The sequence below is a fragment of the Cherax quadricarinatus genome, chromosome 55, assembly GCF_038502225.1.
Source record: "Cherax quadricarinatus isolate ZL_2023a chromosome 55, ASM3850222v1, whole genome shotgun sequence".
Lineage (NCBI taxonomy): Eukaryota > Metazoa > Arthropoda > Malacostraca > Decapoda > Parastacidae > Cherax > Cherax quadricarinatus.
In genome coordinates this window covers 14,020,722-14,035,721 of record NC_091346.1, presented here as the reverse complement: position 1 = coordinate 14,035,721, position 15,000 = coordinate 14,020,722, and the positions used below count along the sequence as shown (strand labels likewise).

General features: G+C 49.9%; 1 protein-coding gene across 15 annotated transcripts in view; it reads right to left on the bottom strand.

The window, feature by feature from the left end:
• Positions 1-15,000, bottom strand: part of LOC128699018 (uncharacterized) — a 657,033-nt gene that overhangs the window by 325,431 nt on the left and 316,602 nt on the right. The gene's annotated exons all lie outside the window — the stretch shown is intronic.

Here is a 15,000-nt window from a genome sequence, read left to right as displayed (position 1 = left end):
CTTGAAGATGGTGACCATTATCCTTCCTGAAGACAGTGACCATTATCCTTCTTGAAGATAGTGACCATTATCCTTCCTGAAGACAGTGACCATTATCCTTCTTGAAGATAGTGACCATTATCCTTCTTGAAGATGGTGACCATTATCCTTCTTGAAGATGGTGACCATTATCCTTCCTGAAGACAGTGACCATTATCCTTCTTGAAGATAGTGACCATTATCCTTCCTGAAGACAGTGACCATTATCCTTCTTGAAGATAATGACTACTATTCTTCCTGAAGATAGTGATTACTATCCTATCTAAAGAGAGTAACTACTGCCCTACCTGAAGAGAGTGACCTGACCACTCTCTTCCTCTGGGACAGTGACCTGACGACTCTCTTCCTCTGGGACAGTGACCTGGCCACTCTCTTCCTCTGGGACAGTGACCTGACGACTCTCTTCCTCTGGGACAGTGACCTGGTGACTCTCTTCCTCTGGGACAGTGACCTGACCACTCTCTTCCTCTGGGACAGTCACTTGACCACCCTATTCCTCTGGGACAGTCATCTGACCACTCTATTCCTCTGGGACAGTCACCTGACCACTCTCTTCCTCTGGGACAGTCACCTGACCACTCTATTCCTCTGGGACAGTCACCTGACCACTCTCTTCCTCTGGGAAAGTCACCTGACCACCCTCTTCCTCTGGGACAGTCACCTGACCACCCTCTTCCACTGGGACAGTCACCTGACCACCCTCTTCCTCTGGGACAGTCACCTGACCACCCTCTTCCTCTGGGACAGTCACCTGACCACCCTCTTCCTCTGGGACAGTCACCTGACCACTCTCTTCCTCTGGGACAGTCACTTGGCCACTCTCTTCTTCCTCTGGGACAGTCACCTGACCACTCTCTTCTTCCTCTGGGACAGTCACCTGACCACTCTCTTCTTCCTCTGGGACAGTCACCTGACCACTCTCTTCTTCCTCTGGGACAGTCACCTGACCACTCTCTTCTTCCTCTGGGACAGTCACCTGACCACTCTCTTCTTCCTCTGGGACAGTCACCTGACCACTCTCTTCTTCCTCTGGGACAGTCACCTGACCACTCTCTTCTTCCTCTGGGACAGTCACCTGACCACTCTCTTCTTCCTCTGGGACAGTCACCTGACCACTCTCTTCTTCCTCTGGGACAGTCACTTGACCACTCTCTTCTTCCTCTGGGACAGTCACCTGACCACTCTCTTCTTCCTCTGGGACAGTCACCTGACCACTCTCTTCTTCCTCTGGGACAGTCACCTGACCACTCTCTTCTTCCTCTGGGACAGTCACCTGACCACTCTCTTCTTCCTCTGGGACAGTCACCTGACCACTCTCTTCTTCCTCTGGGACAGTCACCTGACCACTCTCTTCTTCCTCTGGGACAGTCACCTGACCACTCTCTTCTTCCTCTGGGACAGTCACCTGACCACTCTCTTCTTCCTCTGGGACAGTCACCTGACCACTCTCTTCTTCCTCTGGGACAGTCACCTGACCACTCTCTTCTTCCTCTGGGACAGTCACCTGACCACTCTCTTCTTCCTCTGGGACAGTCACCTGACCACTCTCTTCTTCCTCTGGGACAGTCACCTGACCACTCTCTTCTTCCTCTGGGACAGTCACCTGACCACTCTCTTCTTCCTCTGGTACAGTCACCTGACCACTCTCTTCTTCCTCTGGGACAGTCACCTGACCACTCTCTTCTTCCTCTGGGACAGTCACCTGACCACCCTCTTCCTCTGGGACAGTCACCTGACCACCCTCTTCCTCTGGGACAGTCACCTGACCACCCTCTTCCTCTGGGACAGTCACCTGACCACTCTCTTCTTCCTCTGGGACAGTCACCTGACCACCCTCTTCCTCTGGGACAGTCACCTGACCACCCTCTTCCTCTGGGACAGTCACCTGACCACCCTCTTCCTCTGGGACAGTCACCTTGCTCCTAAGAGACAGGTCACGCCCAGGTGAGAGAGTCGCATCTTTAACGTTTTAGAGATGTAGAAGGTCAGGCAAACTTAAGGAAGAACTGTAGCAGAGGTGCCTGCTGGCAGCAGTGTGTGACAACACTACACCTTCCAGCAGTGTGTGACAACACTACACCTTCCAGCAGTGTGTGACAACACTACACCTTCCAGCAGTGTGTGACAACACTACACCTTCCAGCAGTGTGTGACAACACTACACCTTCCAGCAGTGTGTGACAACACTACACCTTCCAGCAGTGTGTGACAACACTACACCTTCCAGCAGTGTGTGACAACACTACACCTTCCAGCAGTGTGTGACAACACTACACCTTCCAGCAGTGTGTGACAACACTACACCTTCCAGCAGTGTGTGACAACACTACACCTTCCAGCAGTGTGTGACAACACTACACCTTCCAGCAGTGTGTGACAACACTACACCTTCCAGCAGTGTGTGACAACACTACACCTTCCAGCAGTGTGTGACAACACTACACCTCCCAGCAGTGTGTGACAACACTACACCTTCCAGTAGTGTGTGACAACACTACACCTTCCAGCAGTGTGTGACAACACTACACCTTCCAGCAGTGTGTGACAACACTACACCTTCCAGCAGTGTGTGACAACACTACACCTTCCAGCAGTGTGTGACAACACTACACCTTCCAGCAGTGTGTGACAACACTACACCTTCCAGCAGTGTGTGACAACACTACACCTTCCAGCAGTGTGTGACAACACTACACCTTCCAGCAGTGTGTGACAACACTACACCTTCCAGCAGTGTGTGACAACACTACACCTTCCAGCAGTGTGTGACAACACTACACCTTCCAGCAGTGTGTGACAACACTACACCTTCCAGTAGTGTGTGACAACACTACACCTTCCAGCAGTGTGTGACAACACTACACCTTCCAGTAGTGTGTGACAACACTACACCTTCCAGTAGTGTGTGACAACACTACACCTTCCAGCAGTGTGTGACAACACTACACCTTCCAGCAGTGTGTGACAACACTACACCTTCCAGCACTGTGTGGTCAACACTACACCTTCCAGCAGTGTGGGGCAACACTACACTTTCCATATATATATATATATATATATATATATATATATATATATATATATATATATATATATATATATATGCAAACAATCACACGTCAGTTTTGATGGTTATATAACGCCTGTAGCTGTTAATGCACCATACAGTGACAAGCACACAAGATAACGTAAGGAAAGGTTAAAGGGCATTAGTAGAATTTAGATCATAGAAATATTATCGGATAAGCATAGAAGTCCCCATGTAAGTCATATTAACAGCCACTGAGAAAAATAGACAATATTTAGAAAGAGATACTTCTGAGTACATTGGTAGAACATTCGAGTACCCCAGGACAGAATATTTAAATGGACAAAGAGAACATTATATTCTTTTCTTTCATTACTTGAAAAGGTCACACACAACAATAGCTATCCATGTCAACAGTATCTAACGAGAAACTTATTCTCTCAAACCACATTACCTGTTATAAACGATTAGAAAAAGCTTGGGGCTGGCTTTTTATATCTTATAATTTCATACTTGACATCTCAGAAACCCTCCTGCCCCATATGGGGAGTACGGGGATGATGGTAGGGTGAGGTTGGCACCGAACACTAACCCAGTCTAAGGGTAACCGTGGCCAGTGACACCTATGCTACTCTGAGACCTCTCTCTCCCTGCTTTGGTTGCTCCTGCAACCAGCTCCTGATGACGCACTGTGAATTGTGAAAGTACTTGAGCTAATGATTTCTCCCCCCCTCCCGTGGCTTGTCCTGCATAATATATATATATATATATATATATATATATATATATATATATATATATATATATATATATATATATATATATATATATATAGGGTAGTGGAAGAAAATGTATTCACGGAAAAATCCGAAGATTTATTCCATTCTTGAGATTATTGTATCCCCTTCTAGGTTATGGGTTCTAATAAATCAGTCTGGTAAATAAAAAAAAAAAACTATGAGAATCGTAGACCAAAAGAAAAAAAAAACAAGTTAGCTCGGTGATCGATGATTCCATTAATTCAGGTGTACTTTTTATTGTCAGTTAGAAGGGAGTGATGAGTGAGGGAAGTGCTGATGTTGTACCTTAGAGTCGTGACTCACTTCTTAACTCCATCTTTTACCCTTGTATGTGTACCCACATTTAATAGTTCCTGGTCTCCTTGGGTCCTATCATACCTGCACCTGAAACTGTGTATGGTGTTTGGTCCCAGGACCTCCTCATGGTAGTCTTTGTCTATTTCTATATATAGGGGGATACATGTACATACAGGGTGGATACTTCTGCGTTCGGATATTCATACACGATCTCACCCAAGACATTTATTTGTATCATGCGCCATGTCGTATTTTCTCTGTCTCATCCCACAAAACGTATTTTCTTTGTAGATGATGATAGTGATCTCTCATAAGTAGTCCCTTATAGGTAGTTTCTTGTAACTGTTGCTGCTGCTGCTGTTGTAACTGTTGCTGCTGCTGCTGTTGTAACTGTTGCTGCTGCTGCTGTTGTAACTGTTGCTGCTGCTGTTGTAACTTATTATTGTAGCTGTTGTTCCTACTGCAGTTGTAATTGTTGCTGGTGCTGCTGTAGCTATTGCTGTTGTTCCTGTTGCTGCTGCTGCTGTAACTGTTGCTGCTGCTGCTGCTGCTGCTGTTTAAGTCGACGAGATCAGTCGTTTTCTCTCGTCGTTCCTGAGCACACTGAGCTTCCTACGCGAGATTATCTTTTCCTCACCAAGATTTTTCCTGATGTTGTGTTTCGTCTGGGTCTTCATGTCTGCTCTGCTGTGTTCTCATTTATCCCCCGTTTAATGATTTATCTATGCAGTGTTTTTATTTATATTGTTTTCTAGTCTTGTGTTTCCTCGTGATTTCTGCTTTTTGCTAAGATTTACCTTTGAGGATCAGATCTCCCCGCCTTTCTGTCAACCAGCTCTCCCCGCTCTTCCAATCATCAGCTCTCCCCCTCTTCCAGCCACCAGCTCTCCCCGCTCTTCCAATCATCAGCTCTCCCCCTCTTCCAGCCACCAGCTCTCCCCGCTCTTCCAGCCACCAGTTCTCCCCGCTCTTCCAGGCACCTGCTCTCCCCACTCTTCCAGCCACCAGCTCTCCCCGCTCTTCCATTCATCAGCTCTCCCCCTCTTCCAGCCACTAGCTCTCCCTGGTCTTCCAGCCACCAGCTCTTCCCGCTCTTCCAATCATCAGCTCTCCCCCTCTTCCAGCCACTAGCTCTCCCCGGTCTTCCAGCCACCAGCTCTCTCTGCTCTTCCAGCCACCAGCTCTCCCCGTTCCTCCAATCATCAGTTCTCCCCCTCTTCCAGCCACCAGCTCACCCCGCTCTTCCAACCACCAGTTCTCCTTCTTCCAACCACAAGGTCTCCCCGCTCTTCCAACCACCAGATTTCCCTGCTCTTCCAGCCACCAGTTCTTCCCGCTCTTCCAACCACCACGTCTCCCCGCTCTTCCAACCACCACGTCTCCCCGCTCTTCCAACCACCAGCTCTCCCCGCTCTTCCAACCCCCAGGTCTCCCCGCTCTTCCAACCACCAAGTTTCCCTGCTCTTCCAACCACCAGCTCTTCCCGCTCTTCCAACCACCAGGTTTCCCCGCTCTTCCAACCACCAGCTCTCCCCGCTCTTCCAACCACCAGGTTTCCCTGCTCTTCCAACCACCAGCTCTTCCCGCTCTTCCAACCGCCACGTCTCCCCGCTCTTCCGACAACCAGCTCTTCCCGCTCTTCCAACCGCCAGCTCTCCCCGATCTTCCAACCACCAGGTCTCACTGCACTTCCAACCAGCACCTCTTCCTACACCCTTTTCCAGCATTGTCTCCCTGATCTATACTCTCCCTGGGCAGGTGTTTTCCCCACACAATATCGCACAGTCAACGCACCCTCCGCAGTGGCCCCGCAGAAGGGATTAACGGAATGGATCTTTGACGATTTTTGCGCTCTCCAGCGCGTGAATTTTTACTGCTCAACCCTCTGCTCTTTGTCAAGACAATAATTGATACCATTACTCTCGGCAGCTGGACGATTCATCCCTTCGGTATCTTTCCCTTCCTAGCCAGTAAGAAAAAAAATATCGCTTCCTCTCCAAGGTACGAGCGATATTTCTTAAATCTTAGTTTCATTAATACACCTGCAGCAGACAGCCCACGTTTAATTTACCAAACTAACTCAGAGAGCTTGTTACCCAGAAAAGTTTAATCCAATTATAGTTTCACGTCATAGACTCCAGCTAGCGGTGCGTAATCGTTGGGAGACTGAGACAGTCTGAATCTGAGAGAGCCCAAGGGATAGAGTCCGAGATAGAGAGAGTGATTATCAACGAAAAACGTCAGTTGATCAAATGAAATTGCTGGTCCACAAATGGCTCCAACTTCATCCTGTTCCCTATTTATATGTCTCAACATAATAAAAAGGCTTTCAAATGAACTGATGTAGGTAACAGCTCATAGCTTGTAAATAAAGTTAGGAACTTTAACCTATGTAAAAAAAGAGAGAATGAGAGCCCGAAAGAGTGCAGTACAATACACACACTACACGGGGCCAGAAGCTGGAACTCGACCCTTCCTAATGCACCTGCACCTAGGTGAGTAGACACACCACACGGGATCAGGCGCTGTACTTCTGTACAAAAGAATGGTGTACTTGATCACGATCGGCTCTCTTCCCTTGGATCAACCTTGATAACCTCACACAAAAGTGTGAGAGCACACGAGAAACTGAAAGAGCACAAGAAAGCCTGAGAGAGCATACGAGAACCCAAGAAATCACACAAGAACTCCAAGTGAGGAACGCGCACACAGCCACAGCAACCAACACAATGTCTTCCCTATTCATTTCACTACAGATAAATACAACAGCGGAAACTACGGTGAAACAATTTCAGTTAACAGCCATACCTACCACCGCGGGAGAGTAATTGAAGAGATTCGAACCAAAGCGATTTTTTTTCTCTCTCTTTCTCTCTCAATATGGCTGCCTTGTTGCGAGGCTTTCAGAATATTTCGTTAGTGACTCTTAATGTTGCCTTTCTAGAGCCTTTCTTAAAAGTTCTTCTGTTACGACTCATGATGGCGGTGAAAGGCTCTTAATTCAAAGAACTGGTGATACCCTCCTTCTGTCTAGAACCACCCGTCTGTCTAGACCCACCCGTTTGTCTAGAACCAAGTCTGCCTAGAACCAATAGGCTTTCGACTGAACAGTTTTTATACTGGTAGAATCAACAGTCTAGCTACCTACTGATCCAGTAGTCTACTTCCTGGTTGAACCAACAGCCTACCCACTGGTAGAACCAAAAGTCTACCTGCCTACTGAACCACCAGACTACCTCGTGATCGAACCAGCAGTCTACCTCCTGGTTGAGGCAGCAGTCTACCTGTCTGAGCAACAGTCTACCTCCTGGATGAACCAACAGAGTAACTATCATCCATCAGCTATAACTCTCAGTGTCACCAGCTCCTTCACAACCTAATAACAAGTCTGTAACTGAACTTAGACCTGCACTAACGTAATTGATTATGCAAGACCAATGGTGTCTCAGGGAGACCAAGCCACCCTGAGAGGTGAGGAGTTTGTGGGGGTTAGGAGTGTGTGGGGGTGAGGAGTGTGTGGGGGTGAGGAGTGTGTGGGGGTGAGGAGTGTGTGGGGGTGAGGAGTGTGTGGGGGCGAGGAGTCTGTGGTGAGGGAGGAGACAGAGACAATAAGATAAACGTATCAAAATTCAACTTCTTCACATTACGACGTTCAAGTCCAGCGTCTTGTAAATTATTTACTTAAGTATCAAGACTGACCAATTTTGTCATTGTTGCTGCTTGATTCAAAGAACATTACTGTTGTATCGATTCTTCACAAGTATCAGATCTTCTTACATTATGGGCAACGATCCGAGTTTTAGTTCTGGGCCACGGAGAACGTATGGACAGATTTTCTTACACCTACTGCCACTGTTCGCTTAGCAGTAAATAGGTACTTAGGAGTTACTGTTATTGGTCACATTCTACAGAAGACGACCTAAGGACTCCACTGGAAATAAACCACGCTGCTGGCACTATACAATAACTTCTTTCCAATACAATAGTAGATTCTCGGAGAGAGAGAGGCAAGTGTCACAAACTAATCAAGGAAAAACCAAGGATCCCAGATATATCAGCTTCCTGTTCCAGAGACTCAATTTCCATCCAAAGAGGTAATGCCTACGGCATCCCGAGTATGCAGTCCAATTTTATACATACAAGAGGATCCCAGAAGTGTGGTCGAAATATACAAATCAATTAATCTCCTGAATTTCTGTCTCTATGTTAGTATATATATATATATATATATATATATATATATATATATATATATATATATATATATGTCGTGCCGAATAGGCAGAACTTGCGATCTTGGCTTAGTATTAAATTATCGTAAACAAATCTAAAATATATTTAGTTGGGTTAGACTAAAATAAATTGCTCTTGTTCTAATAAGGTTAGGTAAATTTTCTAAGATTCTTTTGGTGCAAAATTAAATTTTTTTACATTAACATTAATGAAAAATATATATCTTTAAAAGTATAAGAGAAATTTTTAGAAAGGACTTAATTTTAAACGAGTTCTTGCTAATTGACCAGTTTTACATATTAGGCACGACATATATATATATATATATATATATATATATATATATATATATATATATATATATATATATATATATATATATATATATATATATATATATATCGCAGGCACACAGACACATACACTGGTTAAGTTGTGCATCAACCAGGACTCGTTCAGTAAATGCACTGAACGTGCTGAAACAGCAATAAAGAGTAAACAACGCAGCAGATTTATAAGCGTAACAGATTATGTAGCAGCGAGTTTGGATGTTGCTGCTGCTGCTGCTGCTAGTGCTGCTGCTGCTGCTGCTAGTGCTGCTGCTAGTGCTGCTGCTAGTGCTGCTGCTGCTTCTCCGCCGCCGGTGCCGCCGCCGCCGCTGGCGCCGCCGCCAGTCCGCCGCCGGCGCCGCCGCCGCCGCCAGTGCCGCTGCCGCCGTTCCGCTGCCGGTGCCGCTGTTGCCGCTAGCAGCGCTGCCGCCGCCAGGTGCCGCTGGCGCCGCAGCGCCAGCGCCGCTAGTGCGCCGCCGCTGCTGCCAGTGCCGCTGCCGCCGTTATGCCGCTGGCGTTAGCGCTTGCGCCGCTGCTGGCGCTGCTGCTGCCAGCGCCGCTGCCGCTGCTGCCAGCGCTGCTGCACCGCCAGCCGTTCACCACCGCATCATTGGCCGCTGCTGCCAGGCTGCCGCCGTTAGTGCCGCTTGCGCTGCCGGCCGGCGCCGCGCCGCTGCTGCCGCCAGGCTGCCGCCAGTAGCGCCGCCGCCGCTGCCGCTGCGCTGGTTGTTCCTCTGCCGCAGCGCACCACCGGGCACCGGCTGCCGCCGCCGCCAGCGCCGCCGCCGCTGGCCAGCGCGCTGCTGCTGCCAGCGCCGCCGCTGCGCTGCCGCCGGCGCCGCTGCCAGCGCCGCCGCCTGCTCCCAGTGCCGCTGCCGCTGGCGCTGCCGTTCCTTTCCCGCTGCAGCTGCCCAATTACCGCACCGGGCCGCCGCTGCTGCCAGCGCCGCCGCCGCCGCTGCCGCCGCCAGCGCCGCCGCTGCGCTGCCAGCGCTGCTGCCAGCGCTGCCGCCAGCGCCGCCGCCGCCGCCAGTGCCGCCGCTGCCAAAGTAGCGCCGCCGCTGTGGCGCCGCTGCCAGTGCCAGCCGCCGCCGCGCCACCGCCGCTGCTGGCGCTGGCTGTTCCTCCGCCGCAGCCACCCACCACCGACCGGCCGCCGCTGCCAGCGCCGCTGCCGCCGCTGCCGCCGCTGCCAGCGCCGCCAGCGCCGCCGCCGGGGCTGCCGCCACCGCCGCCGCCGGCGCCGCTGTCCTCCGCCGCAGCTGCTCCACCACCGCACCGGCTGCTGCCGCTAGTGCCGCTGCTGCTGGCGCCGCTGCCGCTGCCGCTAGTGCCGCTAGCGCCGCCGCCAGCGCCGCCGCCAGTGCTGCTGCTAGTGCCGCCGTTGCCGCTAGCGCTGCCGCCAGCGCCGCCGCTGCGCCGCTGCCAGCGCCGCCGCTAGCGCCGCCGCTAGTGCTGGCTGCCGCCGCCAGCGCCGTTGCCAGTGCCGTTGCTGCTGCCAGTGCTGCCGCTAGCGCTGCCGTTGCTGGCTAGCGTTGCCGCCAGTGCCGCTGCCGCGTTGCGCCGCCGCTAGTGGCCGCTGCCAGTGCTGCTGCCGCTGCTAGTGTTGCTGCTAGTGCTGCTGCCGCCAGCGTTAGTGCTGCTGCTACTACGTTACGTTTCTTGACAACTCCATGTTACCCAAAATAACTGAGGTTTCAGTTTTGACTTTTAATGAAATAGACCTGATTTGTGGGTAAAGTGGCGTGGTGGAGGTAAGTGAGCGTGGTGGAGCAGCGGGCGGCGGAGCGTGGTGGAGGTGGGTGGCAGTGGGGATGAGGGTGGAGTGGATGAAAGTGGTGGGTGGAGTGGTGGGGATGAAAGTGGGTGGTGAGTGGGGATGAGGGTGGGTGAGGAGGGATGAGCGGTGGTGAGTGCTGGGGATGAGTGGTAGGTGGAGGTGGTGGGTGGAATGGGAGGAGCGGGGTGGTGAGGTGGGGATGAGCGGGTGGGTGAGTGTGGGGATGAGTGTGGTGAGTGTGGGATGAGCGGTGGGTGAGTGGAGGAGGGTGGTGAGGGGATGAGCGGTGGGTGAGTGTGGGGATGAGCGGTGAGTGTAGATGAGCGGGTGGGTGAGTGTTGGGGATGAGCGGGTAGGTGGAGGTGGGTGGGTGAATGTGGGGATGAGTGGTGGGTGAGGTGTAGGATGAGTGTGCAGAAAGTGTGGGGGATGAGCGGGGTGGGTGAGTGGGGATGAGCGGTTGGGTGGATGTGGGTGGGTGAGTGTGGGGGATGAGCGGGTGGGTGAGTGTGGGGGATGAGTGGGTGGGTGAGTGTAGGGGATGAGCGGGTGGTGAGGCTGAGATGAGCGGGTGGTGGAGGTGGGTGAGTGTAGGGGATGAGCGGGTGGGTGAGTGTAGGGGATGAGCGGGTGGGTGAGTGTTGGGGATGAGCGGGTAGGTGGAGGTGGGTGGGTGAATGTGGGGGATGAGCGGGTGGGTGAGTGTTGGGGATGAGCGGGTGGGTGGAGGTGGGTGGGTGAGTGTGGGGGATAAGCGGGTAGGTGGAGGCGGACGGGTGGATAGTTTGGTCGAGTAGTGTATGTGTATATGAGCGTGTGTGTGTATGTGTGTACTCACCTATTTGTACTCACCTATTTGTGGTTGCAGGGGTCGAGTCTTAGCTCCTGGCCCCGCCTCTTCACCGGTTGCTACTGGGCCCTCTCTCTCCCTACTCCATGAGCTTTATCAAACCTCGTCTTAAAACTGTGTATGGTTCCTGCCTCCACTACGTCATTTTCTATGTGTGTGTGTGTGTGTGTGCACCCCACTTATTTGTGTAGAGTGCAGCACCATACACAGAGTACAGCACCATACACAGTATAGAGTGCAGCACCATACACAGTGTAAAGTGCAGCACCAGAGTGCAGCACCATACACAGAGTGCAGCACCATACACAGAGTACATCACCATACACAGTACAGCACCGTACACAGTGTAGAGTGCAGCACCATACACAGAGTACAGCACCATACACAGAGTGCAACACCATACACAGAGTGCAGAAGCATACACAGAGTGCAGCACCATATACAGAGTGCAGCACCATACACACAATACAGCACCATACACAGTGTAGAGTGCAGTACCATACACAGAATACAGCACCATACAGTGTAGAGTGCAGCACCATACACAGAATACAGCACCACACACAGTGTAGAGTGCAGCACCATACAGTGTAGAGTGTAACACCATACACAGTGTAGCACCATACACAGTGCAGCACCATACACAAAGCGCAGCACCATACACAGTGTAGCGCCATACACAGTGCAGAGTGAAGCACCATACACAGTGTAGCACCATACACAGTGCAGAGTGAAGCACCATACACAGTGTAGCACCATACACAGTGCAGCACCATACACAAAGCGCAGCACCATACACAGATTGTAGCACCATAGAGTGCAGCACCATACACAGATTGTAGCACCATACACAGAGTGCAGCACCATACACAGATTGTAGCACCATACACAGTGCAGCACCATACACAGTGCAGCACCATACACAGTGTAGCACCATACACAATGCAGCACCATACACAGTGCAGCACCATACACAATACAGCACCATACACATAATACAGCACCATACACAGTGTAGCACCATACACAATACAGCACCATACACAATACAGCACCATACACAGTGCAGCACCATACACAGTGCAGCACCATACACAGTGTAGCACCATACACAGTGTAGCACCATACACAGTGTAGCACCATACACAGTGCAGCACCATACACAGTGTAGCACCATACACAGAATACAGCACCATACACAGTGTAGAGTGCAGCACCATACACAGAATACAGCACCATACGCAGTGCAGCACCAGAGTGCAGCACCATACACAGTGCAGCACCATACACAGTGTAGCACCATACACAGTGCAGCACCATACACAGAATACAGCACCATACACAGTGCAGCACCATACACAGTGCAGCACCATACAGTGTAAAGTACTCATACACAGTGTAGCACTCACACATGCGTAGCACTCATACACAGTGTAGCACATACACAGAATACAGTAATTATACATAGTGTAGGAGTGCAGCACTATTATTAATAGAATACAGCACCATACAGTGTAGAGTGCAGCACCATACACAGAATACAGCACCATACACAGAGTGCAGCACCATACGCAGTGCAGCACCATACACAGAATACAGCACCATACGCAGTGCAGCACCATACAGAGTGCAGCACCATACACAGTGCAGCACCATACACAGAGTGCAGCACCATACACAGAGTGCAGCACCATACACAGCGCAGCACCATACACAGAGTGCAGCACCATACACAGAGTGCAGCACCATACACAGTGCAGCACCATACAGAGTGCAGCACCATACACATAATACAGCACCATACACAGAGTGCAGCACCGTACACAGTGCATCACCATACACAGTGTAGCACCATACACAGTGTAGCACCATACACAGTGCAGCACCATACACAGTGCAGCACCATACACAATACAGCACCATACACAATACAGCACCATACACAGAATACAGCACCATACACAGTGCAGCACCATACACAGAATACAGCACCATACACAGAATACAGCACCATACACAGAATACAGCACCATACACAGAGTGCAGCACCATACACAGAATACAGCACCATACACAGTGCAGCACCATACAGTGTAGCACCATACAGTGTAGCACCATACAGTGCAGCACCATACACAGTGCAGCACCATACACATAATACAGCACCATACACAGTGCAGCACCATACACAGTGCAGCACCATACACATAATACAGCACCATACACAGTGCAGCACCATACACAGTGTAGCACCATACACAGTGTAGCACCATACACAGTGCAGCAATTACATACAGTGCAAACATACACAGAATATGCACTCATGCACAGTGCAGCACCATACACATAATAGCACCATACACAGAGTGCAGCACCATACACAGAATACAGCACCATACACAGAATACAGCACCATACACAGTGCAGCACCATACACAGTGTAACACCATATACAGAGTGCAGCACCATACACAGTGTAGCACAATACACATAATACAGCACCATACACAGTGCAGCACCATACACATAATACAGCACCATACACAGAATACAGCACCATACACAGAATACAGCACCATACACAGAATACAGCACCATACACAGTGTAGCACCATACACAGAATACAGCACCATACACAGAATACAGCACCATACACATAATACAGCACCACATACAGAGTGCAGCACCATACACATAATACAGCACCATACACAGAATACAGCACCATACACAGAATACAGCACCATACACAGAATACAGCACCATACACAGTGCAGCACCATACACAGAATACAGCACCATACACAGAATACAGCACCATACACAGTGTAAAGTACCATACACTGTGAATACAGCACTATACATAGAATACAGCATCATACATAGTGTATACCATACACATAATACAGCACCATACACAGTGTAGCACTACAGAATATGCTGTGCACCATACACAGTGCAGCACCATACACATAATACAGCACCATACACAGTGTAGCACCATACACATAATACAGCACCATACACAGTGCAGCACCATACACAGTGTAGCACCATACACAGTGTAGCACCATACACATAATACAGCACCATACACAGTGTAGCACCATACACATAATACAGCACCATACACAGTGTAGCACCATACACAGTGTAGCACCATACACATAATACAGCACCATACACAGTGCAGCACCATACACAGTGCAGCACCATACACAGTGTAGCACCATACACATAATACAGCACCATACACAGTGCAGCACCATACAGTGTGGGCACCATACAGCAAAACTACAGTAAAATGAAAGACATACACAGTGCAGCACACACACATACTACAGCACCATACACAGTGCAGCACCATACACAGTGCAGCACCATACACAATAGCAGCACTATACACAGTGTAGCACTATACACATAATACAGCACCATACATAATACAGCACTACATACAGAATACAGCACCATACAGTGCAGCAATTACACAGTGCAGCACCATACAGAATACAAGTGACTATACAGTGTAGCACTAAGGCTAGCAATAAGGAACAATTACACATAATACAGCACCATACACAGTGCAGCACCATACACAGTGCAGCACCATACACAGAATACAGCACCATACACAGTGTAG